Below are 9,527 nucleotides of genomic sequence, written 5' to 3'. Positions count from 1 at the left end.
AAACGAACATCGATAACATTGAAATGCACTTCAACCCATATTTATGAAATCCTTCCAAAATGCCAACTTTTCACAATAGGCGCCGAAATGCTCCCGGGTCATCCAAAACCCGATCCGGACTTAAGCCCAAATCTAAAATCATCATACGAACCTGTTGGAACCTTCAAATCCCGATTCCGAGGTCGTTTACCCGAAATCACACCTTAGTAAATTCTTTCAACTTAAAGCTTCCGAAATGAGAATTTTCTTTCTAAATCAACTCCGGACTTCCCGAAATTCAATTCCGACCACACGTACAAGTCATAATACCTGAAGTGAAGCTACTCATGGCCTCAAACTGTTGAACAACGCGCTAGGGCTCAAAACGACCGGTCGGGTCGTTACACATATTTTTCTTTTGACTTTATCTAATCAACCTAAATATGTGCTCACTCAACCACTTAAATTAAAAATTGAAGGATGTGTAATTTATATATAATTCATATATAATATATGTATAATCATGTGTTATCGGTATATCATCTATGTATATTACTTATAAAAATTAAACAATAAATTTGGCAGGATATTTATATAAATATTTCATAAGATTTTGGTTTCTTGATTTTATCCATGATATGACTTCTATTATAATTCAAAAATATCTTATCTTTTATTTTTAAAATTATATTATATTTTAAAAAATAATCCCATTTCGAAATAATTTGTTTACATTTTAAAAAAAAATCATGTCATACCAATTTTTTTTAAATATACTTTTTGTTACACTTGAAAATCGCTATAGAAACTATTAATTAGAAACCAATATCCCTCTTGTTGAATTCGAGAAAAAAACCTTTCACATAATCTAATGATTCAAAACTAATATTCTTCAATGAAAAAAATATTATACCCTTGCAATGTTGGCTTGACTGCAGCTAAATGAAAATGTTTCAGCTTATACCCTTCAATTCCTAGAAGGTGCTAAATTGAATTAAATGACATTAATTGTATAGCCAAAGTTTTGTTATTTGTTTGATGTCCATTTATACAAATTGACTCTTGAAACAAACATTTTTCAAAACGAAAAAAATAATTTATTTCGAATATTGACTGATTTTTGTGATATTTCTTTCTCCAGTATGTAGATTTACTTCATTATATATGTAATTAAACTTTTATTCAATTTTCAACTCTTTTTTGTTCTCTGGATAAACATAGATGTGTACTATATATATATTACATTTATTTTAAAAAAATTCGCTTTATTCAAATCTAGCTATAGTGTTTTAAAGAACTATAATTATAGGGTTTTAAATGTGAAAGAGTTTTATATTTATATGGAGTAGTTTTTGTCACGACCCGGAATTTCCACCGTCGGGACCGTGATGGCGCCTAACATTCCACTTGCTAGGCAAGCCGATGTTAGAGAGTTATTAAGCCAATTCTTATTCAATTCAGTAAATAACAACAAATAAGCTAAAATAAAATACAGCGAGTGCAAAATAATATGAAAACTTCATTAATTACTACCACCCGGATCTGGAGTCACACCTCACGAGCTACTATGATTTACTACAAACAGAGTCTGAAAAGAAAAAATACACTGTTTTGGAATAAGGAAGCAGTAAATGATAAAAACTAGGAAGAGACTCCAGGGTTTGCGGATGCTAGCAAATCTACCTTGGGTCTCCTGACAGCAATCCAAGCTGCTAAGCCTCACGATCATCTAGGACCAGTACCAAAATCTGCACAAGAAGTGCAGAGTGCAGTATCAGTACAACCGACCCCATGTACTGGTAAGTGTCGAGCCTAACCTCGACAAAGTAGTGACGAGGCTATGACAAGATACCCACATAATAAACCTGTGAAGATAACAGTATATGTACAAGAAAATAACAGTAACAACTAAACATGTACTATTGGGAGGGGGAACATGCTAAAGGGGCACAAGATATAGGAGATACAACGGAAATGATAACCAGAACAGTCAACGTGCTTTTAACCAGTAAAAACAACTAAACACAATGAAGAAAATTACACGGCATCACCCTTCGTGCTTTTACTCTCAGCCTCACAATATAAATCAATAGATACGGCACGACATCACCCTTCGTGCATTAACACTCATAAGATGGCAAGACATCACCCTTCGTGCATTACACTCACAATATGGCACGGCATCACCCTTCGTGCATTAACACTCACAATATGGCACGGCATCACCCTTCGTGCATTAACACTCACGATATGGCACGACATTTCCCTTCGTGCATTAACACTCTCCCTTACCATAATACAATGAACAAATAACAAGAGGGAGATAGAATAACAAGTACAAGCCTTACTTCAATATTTGGTTCCACAATACCAAACTTTCGAAATCAATACTCAATTATCACCAAAAGATCCGTAAACATGATAAGAACGATCAGTTTAACAATACTAGTCTAAACATGGATAACATGAACAAAGGAAGCTATAATTGTAAGAAACCAAGCCCCCACCGGCATGCTTTGACCCGACTATAACGCATAAGTACTCGTCACCTCACATATACGTTGTTCCCCAACATCTAAACATGTAGCAAATAGACAAACAAGTCCTATTCCCTCAAGTCAGGGTTAGACACAACACTTACCTCGCTCCAAAGGCCACTCAATGCTCAATTACCGCTTCACCTCTAGAATCCACCTCCAAATCACTCGTATCTATCCAAAAACGACTTAATAATATCAAATATTGCTAAAGAAATCAATTACAATGCATAAATTTAGATTCCACAAACTTTCCCCCAAAAAGTCAAAAATCGACCCCAGGCCCGCTTAGTCAAAACCCGAGGTTCGGACCAAAATTTATTCACCCATTCACCCCGAGCCCGATTATATAATTTATTTCAAAATCCGACCTCAATTCGAGGTCTAAATTCCAATTATGCAAAAATCCCTAATTCTACCCAAACCCCCAATTTTCACCATGAAAATCCTAGATTTTAGGTTGAAAATTCATGAAATGTAATGGGTAATTGAAAGAAAGTAGGTTAGAATTACTCACCAACAAATTGGGGAAGAAAATCTTTTAGGAAAATCGCCTCTAGGTCTTCTAGTTTTGAAATTTTTGAAAGAATGGTAAAATCCCGTAATTGGGACTGTTTTAAGTCACTGGCGTCAGGTGTTCATCGCGTACGCGTGAAACCTGACGCGTTCGCAAAGTGCATGGCCCAATTGTCTTACGCGATCGCGAGTAACTCCTCGCATTCGTGAAGGTCTAGCCCGCCTCACCTCTGCGTTCATGAGACTGGGCTCGCGCTCGTGTAAAGTTACCTCAACTCCCCTGCCCCGTCTATCTAACGCTATGCGTTCGCGTGTGGCTGGTCGTGTTCGCGTAGAGCAGGCCCCCCAATGCTCCTCCTTCACGATCGTGTACAACAAAATCTCCCCCAGCCCATTTTACCCTTTGCGATTGTGGGAGTATATTCGCGGCCCCGAAGAAGGAAATACCAGAAACCAGCAGAAGTGAAAACCATCAAACTTTCTAAGTTCAAATCACCCCGTAGCCTATCCGAAACTCACTCGAGCCCTCGGGGCTCTAAACCAAACATGCACACAAGTCCTAGAACATCATACGAACTCGCTCACGGGATCAAAACACCAAAATAATGCCTAGAACTACGAATCGTACACCAAATCAAATGAAATTTTTCAAGAAAACTTTAAAACCTCTATTTTCACAACCGAACGTCTGAATCACGTCAAATCAATTTTGTTTCTTACCAAATTCGACAGACAAGTCATAAATATTATAGTGGACCTATACTGGGCTTCGGAACCAAAATATGGACCCGGTATCAACAAAACCAAACATTAGTCAAATTCTTAAAATCATTAAACTTTCAAACTTTTAATTTTTCATCAAAATTCCATATCTCGAGCTAGGGACCTCGGAATTCGATTTCGGGCATACGCCTAGGTCCCAAATTACGATATGGACCTAACAGAACCGTCAAAACATATATCTAGGTCCGTTTACTCAAAATGTTGACCAAACTCAACTCAAATGGTTTTTAAAGAAAAATTTCATATTGCTCACAATTTTTAACATAAAAGCATTCCAGAAACACATCCGGACTGCGCACACAACTCGAGGAGGGTAAAAGTAAGATTTTTAAGGCTTATGATTACAAAATTAGGTTTTAAAACATAAGATGACCTATCAGGTCATCACATTCTCCCACTCTAAAACAACCGTTCGTCCTCGAACGGACATAGAAAAGTACCTGGACTGGTGAAAAGATATGGATATCTACTCCGCATATCTGACTCGGACTCCCAAGTAGCTGCCTCAACAGGCTGACCTCTCTACTGCACTCGAACTGAAGGATAACTCTTAGACCTTAGCTGTTGAACCTGCCGGGCTAGAATAGCCACCGACTCCTCCTCGTAAGTCAAATCCTTGTCCAGCTGGACAGAGTTGAAATCTAACACATGGGACAGAACGCCGTGATACTTTCGGAGCATGGACATATGGAATACAGGATGAACAACTTCTAAACTAGGTGGAAATGCGAGTCTGTAAGCCACCTTGCCCACTCTCTCCAAAATCTCAAAAGGTTCGATATACCTAGGGCTCAATTTGCCCTTCTTTCCGAATCTCATTATACCCTTCATGGGTGATACCCGAAGCAACACTCTCTCTCCGACCATGAATGCAACATCACGAACTCTACGGTCGACATAACTCTTATGCCTAGACTGAGTTGTGCGAAGTCGATCCTGAATAATCTTGACCTTAACCAAGGTATCCTGTACTAGATCTGTATCCAACAACCGAGCCTCCCCCGGCTCGAACCACCCAACTGGCAACCGGCATCGCCTACCATTTAATGCCTCATAGGGAGTCATCTGAATACTCGATTGATAGCTGTTGTTGTAGGCAAACTCTGCAAGGGTCAAGAACTGATCCCACGATACTCCGAAGTCAATAACACATGCGCGAAGCATATCCTCCAAGATCTGAATAGTGCGCTCGGATTGCCCGTCCGTCTGAGGATGAAACGCTGTACTCAACTCTACCCGCGTGCCCAACTCACGCTGTACTACCCTCCAAAAGTGCGAGGTGAACTGCGTACCTTGATCAAAAATGATAGACACGGGCACACCGTGGAGACGGACGATCTCGCGGATGTAAATCTCTGCCAACCACTTCGAAGAATAGGTAACTATCATAGGAATGAAATGCGCTGACTTAGTCAGCTTGTCCACAATGACACAAACTGCGTCGAACTTCCTCTAAGTCCGTGGGAGGCCAACAACGAAATCCATAGTGATACGCTCCCACTTCCACTCAGGAATCTCTATCTGCTGAAGCAAACCACCAGGTCTTTGATGCTCATACTTTACTTGCTGACAATTTAGACACCAAGCTACATAAGCAAATATGTCCTTCTTTATCCTCCTCCATCAATAATGCTGCCGCAAGTCCTGATACATTTTGGCGGTGCCCGGATGAATAGAATACCGGGAACTGTTAGCCTACTTAAGAATCAACTCACTAAGTCCATCCACATTAGGCATACAAACACGATCCCACATCCTCAAAACTCCGTCATCTCCGACAGTAACCTTCTTAGCACCACCGTGCCGCACTGTGTCCCTAAGGACTAACAAATGAGGGTCGTCATATTATCGATCTCTGATATGCTCAAACAAGGAAGACCGAGTGACTGTACAAGCTAGAACACGGCTGGGCTTTGAAATATCTAACCTCACAAACTGGTTGGCTAAAGTCCGAACATCTGAGGCAAGCGGCCTCTCACCTATTGGAATGAACGCAAGGCTGCCCATACTCGCTGCCTTTCTACTCAATGCGTCGGCCACCACATTGGCCTTTCCAGAGTGGTACAAAATAGTGATATCATAGTCTTTCAATAGCTCCAACCACCTCCTCTGCCTCAAATTGAGATCCTTTTGCTTGAACAAATACTGAAGGCTCCGATGATCCGTGAAAACCTCACACGACACACCGTAAAGATAGTGCCTCCAAATCTTCAGCGCATGAACAATGACTGCCAACTTTAAGTCATGGACAGGGTAATTATTCTCATGATCCTTCAACTGCCGTGACATGTATGTGATCACCTTGCCCTCCTGCATCAATACCGCACCGAGCCCTACACGTAACACATCACAATATACTGTATAAGATCCTGAACCTGTAGGCAACATCAACACCGACGCTATAGTCAAAGCAGTCTTGAGCTTCTGAAAGCTTGCCTCACACTCGTCTGACCATCTGAACGGGGCACCCTTCTGGGTCAACCTGGTCAATGGGGCTGCTATAGATGAAAACCCCTCCACAAATCGACGGTAATAGCCCGCCAAACCCAAGAAACTCTTGATCTCTGTAGCTGAAGTGGGTCTAGGCCAGTTCTGAACTTCCTCAATCTTCTTAGGATCTACCTGAATGCCTTATGCTTATACCACGTGCCCCAAGAAAGCGACTAAATCCAACCAAAACTCGCACTTCAAAAATTTAGCATACAACTGGCTGGCTCTCAGAGTCTGAACTAAAATCCTGAGATGCTGCTCATGCTCCTCTCGACTGCGGGAGTAGATCAAGATATCATAAATAAATACGATCACAAAGGAGTCCAAATAAGGCTTGAATACTTGGTTCATCAAATCCATGAATGTTGCTGGGGACATTTGTCAACCCAAAGGACATCACCAGAAACTTATAATGCCCGTAATGAGTCCGAAAAGCTGTCTTAGGGACATCGGATGCCCTAATCCTCAACTGATGGTAGCCAGATCTCAAATCAATCTTTGAAAACACCTTGGCACCCTGAAGCTGATCAAATAAATCGTCAATCCTCGGCAATGGATAATTGTTCTTGATGGTGACTTTGTTCAACTGCCGATAATCTATGCACATCCTCATCGATCCATCCTTCTTCTTCACGAACAACACAGATGTATCCCAGGGCGAGACACCAGGTCTAATGAAGCCTTTATCAAGCAAATCTTGTAACTTTTCCTTCAAATTTTTTGACTTTGGCGGGGCCATACGGTATGGCAGAATAGAGATGGGCTGAGTGCCCAGAGCCAAATCAATACAGAAATCAATATCCCTGTCGGGTGGCATCCCCGGCAGGTCTGCAGGAAACATCTCTGGAAACTCACAAACAACGGGTACTGAATCCATGGAAGGAACCTCTGCACTAGAATTGCGGACATAAGCAAAATAAGCTAGACACCCCTTCTCGACCATACGCGGAGCCTTCATGTAAGAGATAACCCTGGTGGTAGAATGGCCAGGAGTCCCTTTCCACTCTAATCGAGGCAACCCCGGCAAGGCTAAGGTCACCGTCTTGGCATGACAATCCAATATAGCGTGATAAAGTGACAGCCAATCCATACCCAAGATACATCAAAGTCAACCATATCGAGAAATAGAAGATCTACACTAGTCTCAAGACTCCCAATTGTGACCACACACGAATGATAAACACGATCTACAACAATAGCATCTCCCACAGGTGTGGACACATACACAGGAGCACTCAAAGAATCACGAGGCACAACCAAATATGAAGCAAAATAGGATGACACATACGAATAAGTAGAACCCAGATCAAATAGAACTGAAGCATCTCTACTGCAAATTAAAACAGTACATGTGATAACATCGTCAGATGACTCAGCCTCAGGCCTTGCTAGAAAAGCATAACATCGGGGCTGGGCCCCACCACTCTGAACTACATCTCTAGGACGGGCCCTAGCTGGCTGGCCTCCACCTCTAAAGGCCTGACCTCCACCTCTAACAGTCTGGCCTCTACCTCTGGCTGCCTGACCCCTGCCTCTGGCTGGCTGAGCAGGCGATGTAGCAACTGGTGCCAGAACCATGGCACGAGAACCTCGATGCTGTCATCTTCTCGATGCCCGAGGGCAAAATCTAGCAATGTGCCTCAGATCACCACAAGTATAACATGACCTCAGTTGCTGTGACTGCTAATCCTAAAACTAACACTGTCGACCTGTGTAACTACCCTAAAAACTCTGGAGCGGAGGTGCACTAATAGGAGCTGGTGGTGCACTATAGGCTAGTTGGTCGGAATAAGGCATATGAGGGCCACGACCACCTGAGGCATCGTGGGATGCCTGTAGGGCTGAATGAAACGGCCTGGGAGGATGGCCTCTACCAAAAGTACCCCTGCCTCCAGATGAGGAACCGCTGAACCCCTTGGAATGACGTGGTCTCTTGTCAGACCCCTGACCTCCCTGAGCAAGAACTATCTCGACTCACCTGGCGACATTGGCAGCCGCCTGAAAAGAAATCTCACTCCCAGTCTCCTTATCCATATGCAATCTGATAGGCTGAGCAAGTCCGTCAATAAACCTCCTCACCCTCTCTCTCTTGCTAGGAAGCAGAAGAAGAGCATGATGGGCCAAATCCACAAAACGGGTCTCATACTGAGTAACAGTCATACTGTCCTACTGGAGACGCTCGAACTGATGATGGTGCTCCTCTCTCAGTGTAATAGGGAGAAACTTCTCTAGAAAGAGCTGAGAGAACTGGTCCCAAGTAAGAGCAGGCGACCCCGCTGGTCTGGTCAATAAATAATCTCTCCACTATTTCTTGGCGGAACCAGTCATCTGAAATGCAGCAAAATCGACCCTATTGGTCTCCACTATACCCGTGTTCCGTAGCACCTCATGACAACTGTCAAGATACTCTTGGAGATCCTCTGAAGGTGCACCACTAAAGTGAAGTGGAAAGAGCTTGGTAAACCTGTCCAATCTCCATAAAGCCTCAGAAGACATAACTGACCCATCACCGATCTGTGTCGCAACAACCGGCTGAACTATTCCGACGGAATGAGCGGCTGAAGTCTGATACTAGGGAGCCATCTGCTCCAGAGTGTGAGTAGTAGGAGTCTGGGCTCCTCCTCCAGCTTGAAAGACGGCTGGTGCCATGGGAAATGCGCCAGTCTGGGCCATACTCTCCATAAGTCCTACCAAACGGACCAAAGAGTCCTGAAGCACTAGGGTGGCAACGAACCCCTCCGGGACCTGACCTGGTCTGACAGGCATAACCTGGGCTGGAACCTCCTCATCAAACTCTACCTGAGGCTCCACCGCTGGTGCTGCTGCTCGGGCTCTAGGATGAGCCCTACCTCTTCCTCGGCCTCTGGCACGGCCTCGTCCTCGACCTCTTCCCCTCGAAGGAGCTGCCACTGGAGGCTCTGGCTGTTGCTCGACTGAAAATGCGATACGTGTTCTCGCCATCTGTGAGAGAATAAGAGTAGAAGGGTTCAATTAGCATTGTGAGAACAAAATCGCACGACAGAGAAGACAGACGTCTCCGTACAAATCCCCCAGACTCTACTAAGCTCGCTCATGAATTGTGAGACCTGGGCAACCTAGTGCTCTGATAACAACATGTCACGACCCGAAATTCCCACCATCATGACCGTGATGACGCCTTAGATTCCACTTGCTAGGCAAGCCGACGTTAGAGAGTTATTAAGTCAATTCTTATTCAATTCA

This window comes from Nicotiana tabacum, chromosome 24, assembly GCF_000715075.1.
Source record: "Nicotiana tabacum cultivar K326 chromosome 24, ASM71507v2, whole genome shotgun sequence".
Classification (NCBI taxonomy): Eukaryota; Viridiplantae; Streptophyta; class Magnoliopsida; order Solanales; family Solanaceae; genus Nicotiana; species Nicotiana tabacum.
Note: the sequence above shows the minus strand (reverse complement) of the source record.